The following is a 14,615-nucleotide window of genomic DNA, read 5'->3' on the forward strand; positions in this document are numbered from 1 at the left end:
GAGGGGGGGTGTGGAGAACGAACTGAGAGAGGGGGGAAAGGGGGGGAGAGAAGTGGCAACTCTCCAAAGTAGGCTGTGGGGGGTGAGGCCCCCCCCCCCTTCCCCCCTCCTCACATGTAAAGCATTAGTGAAGTATGTGAGGGGGTGCCATAACCCCCCCACCCCCCACCCCCATAATAACCTACACCACGTGTGTGTGAAGGACCTTCACCCTTATAACTCTCCAACAACCAGTAAAGTCTTCCAGTGTAACTATTCCATTACCACCGCAACAACCACTCACAATCACTAATAATATTTATAGAGCATAAGCTCTATAATGACTGTCAACATTTGAGTTGGTCAAATTAGCCTGAGCCTTACAGATAACGAGGTAGTAGTGTGATTAGCGAGCTAACAAGCCTGGCGAGGGGGTACCTGTGTGGTGAGGGGGGAGGGGGGGGGGCAGGTGGCTGTGGTTGGTGTTCCTCCTGCCTGTTGGTGGAGGCTCACGGTGGCTCCCGCTCTCCCCTATACACTCTACGTAAGTGATAGAGATAACGTAAATCAATAAATGTCGAGAAATAGCAAAGAAAAGAAAATTCTCAGATGTGAAAGGGTTAATATCTCTCTCTCCCTCTCTCGCTCTCTCTCACTCTCTCTCTCTCTCTCTGTCTCTCTCTCTCGGAGACCAGAGCGAGGATGCACAGGTAAAAATAGCAATTTGTACAGGTACAATATATTAATTGCAAGGTCCAACGTTAGACTAGTAATGTTGGTACGTTGGGACACGGACCGCTGGGCACGGACCGCTGGACACGGACCGCTGGACACGGACCACTGGACACGGACCACTGGACACGGACCGCTGGACACGGACCACTGGACACGGACCGCTGGACACGGACCACTGGACACGGACCGCTGGACACGGACCACTGGACACGGACCACTGGACACGGACCGCTGGACACGGACCACTGGACACGGACCACTGGACACGGACCGCTGGACACGGACCGCTGGACACGGACCACTGGACACGGACCGCTGGACACGGACCGCTGGACACGGACCGCTGGGCACGGACCACTGGACACGGACCACTGGACACGGACCGCTGGGCACGGACCACTGGACACGGACCACTGGACACGGACCACTGGGGTCACAATGTCAGGTTACGTACTGGATGACGACACTGTTGACGATTGTACTTTGTTCATACTTGTTCACCATTATTTTGTATCCTAACAAGATTAAATGTATTTACCCTCGTCGGACCCCCCCCCCCCACCCGTCGGGAACACCCCCACCCGTCGGGAACGAGCGTACAGCTGTTCACCAGCTGAGAGGGAGGTCCGTGAGTCAACAATTGCTTCGCCAAAGAATACAATTCCTCCAAATTCTTTAACCAAATCCGGGATGTACTTTGAATAATATTTCCATTGTGTGAGTTGGGAGAGTTTCGACGCCCCCCCCCCTTCCCCCCCCCCCGCACGCACGCACGCACACCTGGGGGGCCTCGTGGCTGAGTGGATAGCGCCTGGTGGGTCTTAGTCCCAATGGCCCCGGGTTCGATTCCCGGCGGAGGCGGAAACAAATATGGTAATTTCTTTCACCCCCTGATGCACCTGTTCACCTCGCAGTAAATAGGTACCTGGGAGTTAGACAGCTGCTACGGGCTGCTTCCTGGGGATGTGTGTGTGTGTGAGAACGATAAATATATGTAGTAGATATAATTGAGGGAAAAAAATAGATTGGTTAGAAAGGCGGGGTCCAAGAGCTAAATAGCTCGATTGTACAGATAGAAATAGTAAATACTACAAGTAAATATATACACCATTAATATGTAACATCAGCGTTCAACAATAAGAGCAGTAGGCCTCAGGGGCCTGTCTGGTCAGAGGTTGTAAGATGAGGCTGTTAGACGTGTCCCTAACGACTCTTGAGGAGTGTGTGTGTGAGGGACCAGCTCTGTGGTCACTCCCAAGACACTCCCGCCTCTCAAGGGCTCTCAGCACTCCCTCAACTCTCTCTCTCCCACACTTCAAAAGTACATGGACATTATTTTCTGAGTAGAATTTTATTTCCCGAAGCAGAACATTGTTATATTGACGGTGGCGGCTTCTCTCTAGGGTGTGAGAATGTGTTATATATTGATCTCTCAGTCTTTAAGAGACTATAATGTGTTGATCACAAACATGCAAGCATATGAGGGGGTAGGGTACAGTTTGTACTGACGGTGGAGGCTCTGTACCGGGTGATATCTCTGTACCTGGCAGGTGTGGGGATGTGGAACTGTGTGCTGTACCCGGCCATATCTCTCCACCAGGTACAGGGCCGGTTAGGACCCACACACTTTGGCTCGTCTAATATGTCTAGGTAGCTAAAAAAAATAGTTACATAGTCCCCCTTCCGCATGGCGGGTCACGTAGTTAGGTTTACGGTAGAGTGTGAAGGTCGTGCTGGGCATTACTGACCTACGGTGAGTACTGTGTCATTGTTGACTTTTATAGTGAACATTTATGGTGATTCTATGTGGGGGGAGGCCTGGGGGGGGGGGGTGTGTGTTCACCTATTTGAGTTTGCGGGGGTCGAACTCTGCTCTTTCGGAACGCCTCTCAACTGTCAATTAACTGTTACTAACCACTAATGTTTGCTCCTCCACACACACACACACACCCCAGGAAGCTGCCCGTAGCAGCTGTCTAACTCCCAGGTACCTATTTACTGCTAGCTAACAGGAGCATCAAAGTTAAGGAAACTGCCCATCTGTCTCCGCCGGGTGTGGGGATGGAACCCCGGTCCCTAGGTCCACGAGTCTAGAGCGCTGTCCGCTCGGCCACCCAGCCCTGTGTGCGTGTGTGGGGGGGGGGGGGAGGGTGTGTGGGGGGGGAGCGACGCTCTCACCTATACAAACACAGCGAGGTAGTCCCCTTCAAAAAAACATTGATGGAGGGAAGGGGACCCGCACCGTGCTCAAGTTGGCAGACGTGGATATATATATACATGTGTGTGTGTGTGTGTGTGTGTGTGTGTGTGTGTGTGTGTGTGTGTGTGTGTGTGTGTGTGTGTGTGTGTGTGTGTGTGTGTGTGAACCCAAGCAAGCGTGTACGTTGTGACATTTACAAGTATCTCATACCTTACTTTCCTACAGTTTAAGTCAGTGTGGTGGTGTTCACCAAGCCCGCCACGCCACCCAGGGGTCGTTGGGCGTCTAAACATGCCGTTAGCAAAATAAAAGTCTTGAGAGGCAAAGGAAGATGTAAGTTATAGCAGTGAAGTACGGGGGGGGGGGGAATGCCACGGGATGTTTTCAGAAAGACGAATGAGACGTGATCCGGATACACAGGATACTCAAGGATAACGATACAACGAACGATGCTTAGGTTAGGAGCATGATAGCGAGAAGGCAGGAATGGGAGCTAGACACTGAGATGAACCACAGGAACGTGCAACTGAACAAGAGGAACCAATCAAGAGGGGTAAACTGTACCAGGAAATCACATTACCGTGTACAAGACGGGTTCAGAACAGGACGCTCGTGCCTCTCACAATTACTCGACCATTATGACGTAGTCTTAGATGCCAGACAAGCAAAATGCTCATATAACACATTTCGCGAAAGCTTTTCGAACAGTTTGACTAAACTATTACTACTCACAAAATGCGATTAAAAGTGGATTACTGACCGAACAGGAAGGTGTCTCTTAACTTCTTAACAAAGAGAAGTGTGTGTAATAATAATGAAGACTGTAGAATCCGCATCATCCACTATGAAAGCACAGTCTTCCAGGGTACTATGCTTGCTCCAGCAATTTCTCATCTTCATATCTGAGAGACAGACAGACAAGAACACCAACTATAGCACCCTATCACACTCTCCAGATGACACTAGGAACATCACCACCAGAGCACACAACACGACACCAAACCTCCAAACTGATGAACACCGGATCTTTCAAAGGGCCACAGATGACAATGTCTAATGTTTACACCCAGTGTACACCCAGTGTATACCCAGTGTACACCTAGTGTATACCTAGTGTACACCTAGTGTATACCCAGGAGCGAGCAAGAGGCCATACAGTCATCACACACACACACAAACCTTGAGTGTGGGTTGGTACCAACTTGGTCAGGACCTGCAGACACACACAGGATTCTTGCCGGGTCTAAGTCCAGGTCTTCTCTCTACCCTGTTGGTATCTGAACTGTCCGCCGCCGTGTTTTGGGCGTGGTCCTCTGGTCGTGACGTCAGAGGCCTAGTGGCCCCTCTGATTGGTCGACTGCTAACCGTCTTCAGTTTGAAGGGTGACAACAGCCAAGATCAACACTACATTGTTTCAGACAACAACATCAGTAATAATGTTTACATGACACCAGCAGGGCGGAGAGTCACTCAAGTGATAATTATCACGAGCACTTTTGACAGTGCCAGGCTCTTGGGGAGTGAGTGCCATGGCAGTGCCAGGCTCTGGTGAGTGTCTTGGCAGTGCCAGGCTCTGGTGAGTGTCTTGGCAGTGCCAGGCTCTGGTGAGTGTCTTGGCAGTGCCAAGGCTCTCTTCAGTGCCTCGACAGTGCCAGGCTCTCTTCAGTGCCTCGGCAGTGCCAGCCTCGTCCACCAGGAGGTGTCATGACACCAACACACATTCTTCTGGCATCGTGTGTCACTATGCCAAGCTTCAACCTGAACAGTCTGGTCCTCCCTATCCGCTATCACTCCCCCCCCCCCCACTCTAGGGAACGAGATTGGGGTGACTGTACTGTCACCCACCCCCCGAACCCCCCTACAACCCCCCCCCCCACATAACAACCAGGGGTGCCAACAGGGCCAAACCAGGCGCGCGTCAACAAGTGAGCAACAGTGTGGCCAGAAGCACAGTCGCTAATAAGGCTGTTCAGGCGAACACTTGTGCCTGCTGGCCGCGGTAATAACAAGCTCTCAACCCCACGGATAACACCCCCTCCCCCCTACCCCTCCCCCCCCCCCCCTCCAGCTGGCACCCCTCCCCCCCTCCGACTGGCACCACTGCCACACTTCCTATTGGAAATAATTTCCCCCGCGTTACATTCAATTACAAATTTAACTCGAATTAATAAAATATAATCTCTGGGGATTCGTACTCTGTTACAATCACTACTTCATGTAATAGACAATTAGAGTTCACACAATTATAATGTCTATTGGCGTCCAGCTAACGAGCCTCTTTGATGATGACCAGACCACACACTAGAAATTGAAGGGACGACGACGTTTCGGTCCGTCCTGGACCATTCTCAAGTCGATTGTGCCTCAAGTCAACGAGCCTCTTTGTCTACATGGGAGTGTGGCAAATTAGACTACACTTTAATCAACTCTCAGGTTAATTGTATTAGTCTGATTGTGTAGTTAGTGTGTAGAAACAACCGGTAAATACTTGTAAGTCGTCACACTGACTGAAGGAGTGTACGGAAGAGGGCTGTTAACGCCGCGTGAACCACCTGGTTGGCACAGGCGCTAACGAGGCTCGAGTGACGGTTGAGAGGCGGTACCAAAGAGCCAGAGCTCAACCCCCGCAAGCACAACTAGGTGAGCACACACACACACACACACAACCACACACACTCAATCAGGAATCTGTACACCTGTTGATTGACGGTTGAGAGGCGGGACTAAAGAGCCAGAGCTCAACCCCGCAAACACAACTAGGCGAGGACAACTAGGTGAGTACACACACAAATCGGGACCAAAGAGCCAGAGCTCAACCCCCGCAAGTATAAATAGGTGAATACACAACCAGTTCATGATGGTAGTTGAGTAGTTAATGTTGGACGCCGCTTGAACCGACCCAGCACGACGTTAATCATCACTCCCCCATAATATACCCGGCGCCCCGTAATGGGGTAGTTGGCCCCGGGTTATGACAACGATAACTCAAAACAAACCAGCGAGTCGCTTCCCTAAACATCAGTAGAAACTATTTTAATGGAATAGTTACAAATTAATAACCGGAATGGTACAAAGTCTTGGTCAGGGATACCTGGTCAACCAGGCTGTGACTCATACGTCAGGCCTCTAGCAGCCGCGTCCAACAGCCTGGTTGGTCAGTCCAGCAACCAGGAGGCCTGGTCGACGACCGGGCCGCGGGGACACTAAGCCCCGGAAGCACCTCAAGGTAAGTCTTGCTGTTTAACGAGACGACTGAACAACGAGGGCTTAACGCTACGATACTTGCTAACTACCATTCACACACGCCCGGGGAGGTAACTACCATTCACACACGCCCGGGGAGGTAAAGAATGAATTAACCGAGTACACGATAACATTTAACTATATAATTACCTACGCTATCTGAAGTCTAACAACCCCCGCCCCCCGCAGCCCCCGCTGTGGGAAGTTATCTTGAGATAATTTCGGGGCTTTAGTGTCCCCGCGGCCCGGTCCTCGACCAGGCCTCCATCCCCAGGAAGCAGCCCGTGACAGCTGACTAACACCCAGGTACCTATTTTACTGCTAGGTAACAGGAGCATAGGGTGAAAGAAACTTTTGCCCATTGTTTCTCGCCGGCGCCCGGGATCGAACCCGGGACCACAGGATCACAAGTCAGGACTTGTATAACTTCCTGTATAACAGGAAGTTATACAACTCATACACACCGCTACAACTGAACAACAATAACCAATATAAATTCTACTGATATATATAGTCGTAATGGCTTGTCATTTTTTCCTCATAGTTCCCTTCTACTTGCAAATACAGGGAAATAAATCATTGTATTATTCACATGACTGGCGGTGGGAAGGTTGGGGCCCAAGAGCTAAAGAATGAAGTCAAGACGATTGCCATGGTCACATCCCCAGGCTGCCTGTCCCCCCATGAGGTGTGGGGGTATTGTAGAAGGGTAGGGGGGGTGGAAGGGTATTGTTCACCTCATAATACACCTCAAACTAAATCCTACAATTAAATACATCGAGAGGTGCCAGTGGCAGATACAACACACACCCCGTCACCACACTGCCGAGAGATCCATGGCACGCTGATAGTGGCACTGGTCTCTTGAACCGCTATCTCCAGGCAGCGGTTTATCGGTAGCGGAGATAAACCGCTCCAGGCAGCGGTTTAACTGCCTGTTGCTTCCTCCAACAAGCCACACTCAGGGCAGGACGGTCTCCTCGACACACACACACACACCAGACCACAACTCCCAACATCGCCTAAAAGGAATTCAGAGACTCGTCATTCAAGCCAAATAAACCCCCCCCCCCCCCCGGGCATTGTTTCCCCAATATGGAGACTTGCAGCCTTGAAACATTATGTAAGAGAGCGCGTTTATGATAATAGGCGCTGCTGTTGCACCAGCTTGCAAGGCCTCGGCTCTATTGCAGAAACCCGAGTGTGCAATTCGACCACTATTTTGCCGAGGGGGGGGCGGGGGGGGGGGATAGGCGACACACACACAAATGGGACAGGAGTCATTGCTGTAAACAACCGATAGCTGGAAAGGCGGGATCCAAGAGTCAATGCTCGATCCTGCAAGCACAAATAGGCGAGTACAAATAGGTGAGTACACACACACACACACACACACACACACACACACACACACACACACACACACACACACACACACACACACATTTAGCGGCTCCAACGCCACAAATGAAACACTCCATACAGCTTATGATCCATGAAACTGTTCCAGTAAAATTCACAAGGGGAAAATATGAACAGGAAATTTTCCAGCTCTCAACAAGCGTCCATACAACGTATGTATGTATGTATGTGTGTATTTATGTATGTGTGTGTGTGTGTGTGTGTATTTATTGGAAACAGTGAACAAAATCCACAAGGTCCGTGACGAGGATTCGAACCTACGTCCGAGAGCATCCCAGACGCTGCCTTAATCGACTGAGCTACGACATGGTCAAAAGAATTGCAACCGGGAAATCATCTTGATTTACCAACGAATCCTGCAGTCTCTCCGAGACACAAACCAGGGTTTTACGCAATTCTGTATTTGCTCATTTGATGCATCAGGCTATTGTGATTGCTGTGTGTATTTGGAAACAGTTTTTAGTATTCAGCAAGACATAACTCTATCGAGAGGCTTCCAGTGATGATTGTAGCATAAGACGTCTCTCTGTATTGCCTATGTTCTTCGACTTTTTTGAACAAAGATGACACATTAACTCTGCTAAGTTCCTCTAACAATTATTAATTCCTCTTAGGTATGCTTCCAAAGGAAGCGTTTAGCTAAAACACTCTTCAGCATCTTCGGAGGCAGAGAGCAAAATAATACCTAATGGCATAGTAATATATATGCATATATATATATATATATATATATATATATATATATATATATATATATATATATATATATATATATATATATATCCTATGTAGGAAAATATGTAGAACTACCTACAATGGTCATATCAATAATGATATAACATGCCAAGATAACCAAATTATTTGAACAAGTCAGGTAACACTGAACAAACTGATTAATGAACAGAAAAGAGTCAAAATACCACCCAGAGTAGTAAAAAAAAGGGAATCACCATATCGAACAAAGCAATTAGAGGGAGACAAACGACCCTTATTCCCAGCTCGTAACCCCCCCCCCCCCCACACCAACAATAACGACCCCCTCAACCAACAAACTAACCAATTTAAAGCTCTGTAGACACACCCTTTACCTGTATAATAACGAATTTAAGGTTACATAACAACACCTTAAGTACCGTATTATAATCTATGAAGCCTTTTTTCATGATGCTTTGCGCCTTGAAAAAGTCTATAATCGCTGTTAAGGAGACGATTATAGGTATATGATTGTTAAGGAGATGATTATAGGTATATGATTGTTGTTAAGATGATTATAGGTATACGATCGCCGTTAAGGAGATGATTATAGACATATGATCGCCGTTAAGGAGATGATTATAGACACATGATCGCCGTTAAGGAGGTGATTATAGGCATATAATCGCTGATAAGGAGACGATTATAGGCATATAATCGCTGATAAGGAGACGATTATAGGCATATAATCGCTGTTAAGGAGACGATTATAGGCATATAATCGCTGTTAAGGAGGTGATTATAGGCATATAATCGATGGGAAAGCGTACTGGGAAAGAGGAAGGAGAGGGGGGGGAATGTAGTCACGGATGTATTTTTATGATACAATACTCAGATGTATTTTTATCTTTTCCGAAATACAACATCGTCTCAGTTCTCAGTTATTTGTGTATGTTTAATTGTATAAAGTTGTATTTAATTGTATGTTGAACCTCGGTTGTGTCTCTGGTACAATCATGTTGGTGATTGTATGGGGGGGGGGTATTGTAGTGTGTTGTATTGTGTTTTGTGTGTGGATCGTGTACTCTCTCTCCTGTGAGTGTGTGTGTGGATCATGTACTCTCTCTCCTGTGAGTGTGTGGATCATGTACTCTCTCTCCTGTGAGTGTGTGTGTGGATCATGTACTCTCTCTCCTGTGAGTGTGGATCATGTACTCTCTCTCCTGTGAGTGTGTGTGTGGATCATGTACTCTCTCTCCTGTGAGTGTGTGTGTGGATCATGTACTCTCTCTCTCCTGTGAGTGTGTGTGGTGATCATGTACTCTCTCTCCTGTGAGTGTGTGTGTGGATCATGTACTCTCTCTCTCCTGTGAGTGTGTGTGGTGATCATGTACTCTCTCTCCTGTGAGTGTGTGGTGATCATGTACTCTCTCTCCTGTGAGTGTGTGGTGATCATGTACTCTCTCTCCTGTGAGTGTGTGTGTGGATCATGTACTCTCTCTCCTGTGAGTGTGTGTGGTGATCATGTACTCTCTCTCCTGTGAGTGTGTGTGTGGATCATGTACTCTCTCTCCTGTGAGTGTGTGTGTGGATCATGTACTCTCTCTCTCCTGTGAGTGTGTGTGTGGATCATGTACTCTCTCTCCTGTGAGTGTGTGTGTGGATCATGTACTCTCTCTCCTGTGAGTGTGTGTGTGGATCATGTACTCTCTCTCTCCTGTGAGTGTGTGTGGTGATCATGTACTCTCTCTCCTGTGAGTGTGTGTGTGGATCATGTACTCTCTCTCTCCTGTGAGTGTGTGTGGTGATCATGTACTCTCTCTCCTGTGAGTGTGTGGTGATCATGTACTCTCTCTCCTGTGAGTGTGTGGTGATCATGTACTCTCTCTCCTGTGAGTGTGTGTGTGGATCATGTACTCTCTCTCCTGTGAGTGTGTGTGGTGATCATGTACTCTCTCTCCTGTGAGTGTGTGTGTGGATCATGTACTCTCTCTCCTGTGAGTGTGTGTGTGGATCATGTACTCTCTCTCTCCTGTGAGTGTGTGTGTGGATCATGTACTCTCTCTCCTGTGAGTGTGTGTGTGGATCATGTACTCTCTCCTGTGAGTGTGTGTGTGGATCATGTACTCTCTCTCCTGTGAGTGTGTGGTGATCATGTACTCTCTCTCCTGTGAGTGTGTGTGTGGATCATGTACTCTCTCTCTCCTGTGAGTGTGTGTGGTGATCATGTACTCTCTCTCCTGTGAGTGTGTGTTGATCGTGTACTCTCTCTCCCCTGAGTGTGTGGTGATCATGTACTCTCTCCTGAGTGTGTTGAACAAGTACTCTCTCTCCCCTGAGTGTGTGGTGATCATGTACTCTCCTGTGAGTGTACTCACCTAGTTGTACTCATCTAGTTGTGCTTGCGGGGGTTGAGCTCTGGCTCTTTGGTCCCTGTGTGTGTGTGCGTGTGTGTGTGTGTGTGTGTGTGTGTGTGTGTGTGTGTGTGTGTGTGTGTGTGTGTGTGTGTGTGTGTGTAGATCAAGCCTAGCATTGCCAGGTCCAGTACCCTGGTGGTGGTTCGGGAAGCTAGTTATAACCTCTTGGTTGCTTTAGGAGGAAGAGGTACACTAGTATACCGTATACTAAAGACTATACACCTTTCTTGGCATCGGAACCTAAGTTTACGAAATCGAATAATGAATTGAAATGTTGCCTTATATCGGGTCTGCAAAGCTGTTTACATCACACAAACGCACACAGGTGTGTATTTTTAGTATCAATGTTTGCAGGTGTGTATTTTTAGTATCAATGTTTGCAGGTGTGTATTTTTAGTATCAATGTTTGCAGGTGTGTATTTTTAGTATCAATGTTTGCAGGTGTGTATTTTTAGTATCAATGTTTGCAGGTGTGTATTTTTAGTATCAATGTTTGCAGGTGTGTATTTTTAGTATCAATGTTTGCAGGCGTGTATTTTTAGTATCAATGTTTGCAGGCGTGTATTTTTAGTATCAATGTTTGCAGGTGTGTATTTTTAGTATCAATGTTTGCAGGTGTGTATTTTTAGTATCAATGTTTACAGGTGTGTATTTTTAGTATCAATGTTTGCAGGTGTGCTATATTGCCCTTATATCCTCGGAAGTTCCATTGCAATATCGCGTTCTGCTTGGGTAACACACTGGTGATCCTGGTGTTTACAAGGGTGGCGCTGGTAAGCCTTTACGAGGTTCTGTTTGTTTCAGAGTGAAGGCTCACTCTGGTGGTTGGTGGAGTGCAGGCAGGGTAGGCAGGGGTGGCAGGGTAGGCAGGGGTGGCAGGGGAGGCAGGGGTGGCAGGGAAGGCAGGGGTGGCAGGGTAGGCAGGGGTGGCAGGGGAGGCAGAGGTGGCAGGGGTGGCAGGGTAGGCAGGGTAGGCAGGGGAGGCAGGGGTGGCAGGGTAGGCAGGGGAGGCAGGGGTGGCAGGGTAGGCAGGGGAGGCAGGGGTGGCAGGGTAGGCAGGGGTGGCAGGGTAGGCAGGGGAGGCAGGGGTGGCAGGGTAGGCAGGGGAGGCAGGGGTGGCAGGGTAGGCAGGGGTGGCAGGGTAGGCAGGGGTGGCAGGGGAGGCAGGGGTGGCAGGGTAGGCAGGGGTGGCAGGGTAGGCAGGGGTGGCAGGGTAGGTAGGGGTGGCAGGGTAGGCAGGGGTGGCAGGGTAGGCAGGGGTGGCAGGGGAGGCAGGGGTGGCAGGGTAGGTAGGGGTGGCAGGGTAGGCAGGGGTGGCAGGGTAGGCAGGGGTGTCAGGGTAGGCAGGGGTGGCAGGGTAGGCAGGGGTGGCAGGGTAGGCAGGGGTGGCAGGGTAGGCAGGGGTGGCAGGGGTGGCAGGGTAGGCAGGGGTGGCAGGGGAGGCAGGGGTGGCAGGGTAGGCAGGGGTGGCAGGGGGCAAGGCAGACAGGGGGCAAGGGGCAGACAGGCAGAGGCAGGCATAAGAGGCAGGGACAAGCAGGGGCAGACAGGCAGGGGGGAGGCAGGGGTGTAGAGTACATTGGTACTTTCTGATGATCCATCACTACATACTGGTACTTTCCTCAAGTTAATGTAAGTACTGTCACTTTAGGAGGCTGTGAGATGAACCTTGACAGCTTCAGGTACAAACTAGACCCCTCACCTTGACAGCTTCAGGTACTAACTAGACCCCCTCACCTTGACAGCTTCAGGTACTAACTAGACCCCTCACGTTGACAGCTTCAGGTACAAACTAGACCCCTCACGTTGACAGCTTCAGGTACTAACTAGACCCCTCACCTTGACAGCTTCAGGTACAAACTAGACCCCTCATCTTGACAGCTTCAGGTACAAACTAGACCCCTCACCTTGACAGCTTCAGGTACAAACTAGACCCCTCACCTTGACAGCTTCAGGTACAAACTAGACCCCTCACCTTGACAGCTTCAGGTGCAAACTAGACCCCTCACCTTGACAGCTTCAGGTACAAACTAGACCCTCACCTTGACAGCTTCAGGTACAAACTAGACCTTCACCTTGACAGCTTCAGGTACAAACTAGACCCTCACCTTGACAGCTTCAAGTACAAACAAGACCCCCTCACCTTGACAGCTTCAGGTACAAACTAGACCCCTCACCTTGACAGCTTCAGATACTAACTAGACCCCTCACCTTGACAGCTTCAGGTACAAACTAGACCCTCCCCTTGACAGCTTCAGGTACTAACTAGACCCCTCACCTTGACAGCTTCAGGTACTAACTAGACCCCTCACCTTGACAGCTTCAGGTACTAACAAGATCCCTCACTTTGACAGCTTCAGGTACTAACTAGAACCCTCACCTTGACAGCTTCAGGTACAAACTAGACCCCTCACCTTGACAGCTTCAGGTACAAACTAGACCCCTCACCTTGACAGCTTCAGGTACAAACTAGACCCCTCACCTTGTCAGCTTCAGGTACAAACTAGACCCTCCCCTTGACAGCTTCAGGTACAAACTAGACCCCTCACCTTGACAGCTTCAGGTACTAACAAGACCCCTCACCTTGACAGCTTCAGGTCAACATGCTGAGGGGAAGAAGGACCGTTGAGGTGTTGTGGAGGTGTCCAGCAGAGGGAGAGGCCACGCACCTGACGACTCCTCACACCCAAACGCACTCCATGGCCTGCTACAGGTGCTTCGCCCGGGGTAAATACAGGTTGTGGCAGGCAGAGGCTGGCCTGCCTCGTCCTGGGGGCGAGGGTGAAGGTGGTCACGTCTACTCAAGACACCATCAATGACCACACAACTCTCACACAATTTTTTACGGTCTTATCCGCGATCAAATTTTGCAATCACTGTGCGAAATTGATTGGAAATAATTCCGATGCTATTTTTTCTCTCGAAAAATTGTTCCTGTTTTGTATTTTGTCTTTACGGTGAGTTACTGATGAGTAAAGAGGGAGTGTTCCTCACTTGTTCTCGGGGCGGTGTTCTTCACGAGCGAAGAACAGCGTTATAACAGCCATAACAGCACCCAGCCTCAACGTCAGTGCCCAAACCATTCCTGGCTCGTGTCCTCCCGCCTCACAACACACACAAAACTCCCTCAATTATCTTCAAAAACGCATCCAGTCAGAAAACCAAATTAAGAACCAATAATTCTTATCTTGTGGTGTCTCTTAGGTCAAGAGGAAAGTGGTAATCATCTTACTATCCCCGCTCATGGGACGGTGCGCGGGCTGGCCACTCTTCCAAGAGCATATGGAAAGGGTTCTTTCTCTTTTTTTATTATTAATGTGCGGCGGATCACAGAGCGCAGCACCGATGTCCTGCTCCTGCGGTGGGTGGCAGCAGACTGAGGCCAGGCCGGGAGGTACTCTACCACCAGCACCCTCCCACCAGCCTCTTGTACACCTCTGCGCAACTCTCTCTCTCTCTCTCTCTCTCTCTCTCTCTCTCTCTCTCTCTCTCTCTCTCTCTCTCTACACCTATTCCTCTTCCCTGGTCACATTTTCCTTAAAAGCCTTCCACTCCTGTCTTCCATTTTGGGGGACATTCTTCTCAGAGCTGCCTAGTGGACCGTGCCTGTCCTCACCTTAGACTTTCCATCTCTTGCATCATGTACATATCTCTTGCTCTCTCTCTCTCTCTCTCTCTCTCTCTCTCTCTCTCTCTCTCTCTCAATGTCTCTCTCTCTCTCAATGTCTCTATCCTCCTCTCGCTCTTTTTTTACCTGTTTCATTGTGTGTGTGTGTGTGTATATTATATATATATATATATATATATATATATATATATATATATATATATATATATATATATATATATATATATATATACATATATATATATATATATATATCCATGTTACTCGTAGATTAAACATTCTACCACAAAGTAATTTC

The 14,615-nt window shown here is 48.9% G+C and overlaps 1 protein-coding gene across 2 annotated transcripts in view; it reads right to left on the reverse strand.

Moving 5' to 3' along the window:
* The window catches only part of LOC123757201 (glutamate-gated chloride channel), a 163,421-nt gene extending 149,354 nt beyond the window's left edge, over positions 1 to 14,067 (reverse strand). Inside the window, exon 1 of one of the 2 annotated variants that reach the window (XM_069323635.1) lies at positions 13,273 to 14,067. The gene's annotated coding sequence lies outside the window, so the exon portion shown is untranslated. The remainder of the gene's footprint in view (positions 1 to 13,272) is intronic. The other variant, XM_069323636.1, reaches the window with a different exon arrangement.
* Positions 14,068 to 14,615: the final 548 nt, after the last annotated feature.

The sequence above is a fragment of the Procambarus clarkii genome, chromosome 13 (genome assembly GCF_040958095.1).
Source record: "Procambarus clarkii isolate CNS0578487 chromosome 13, FALCON_Pclarkii_2.0, whole genome shotgun sequence".
Lineage (NCBI taxonomy): Eukaryota > Metazoa > Arthropoda > Malacostraca > Decapoda > Cambaridae > Procambarus > Procambarus clarkii.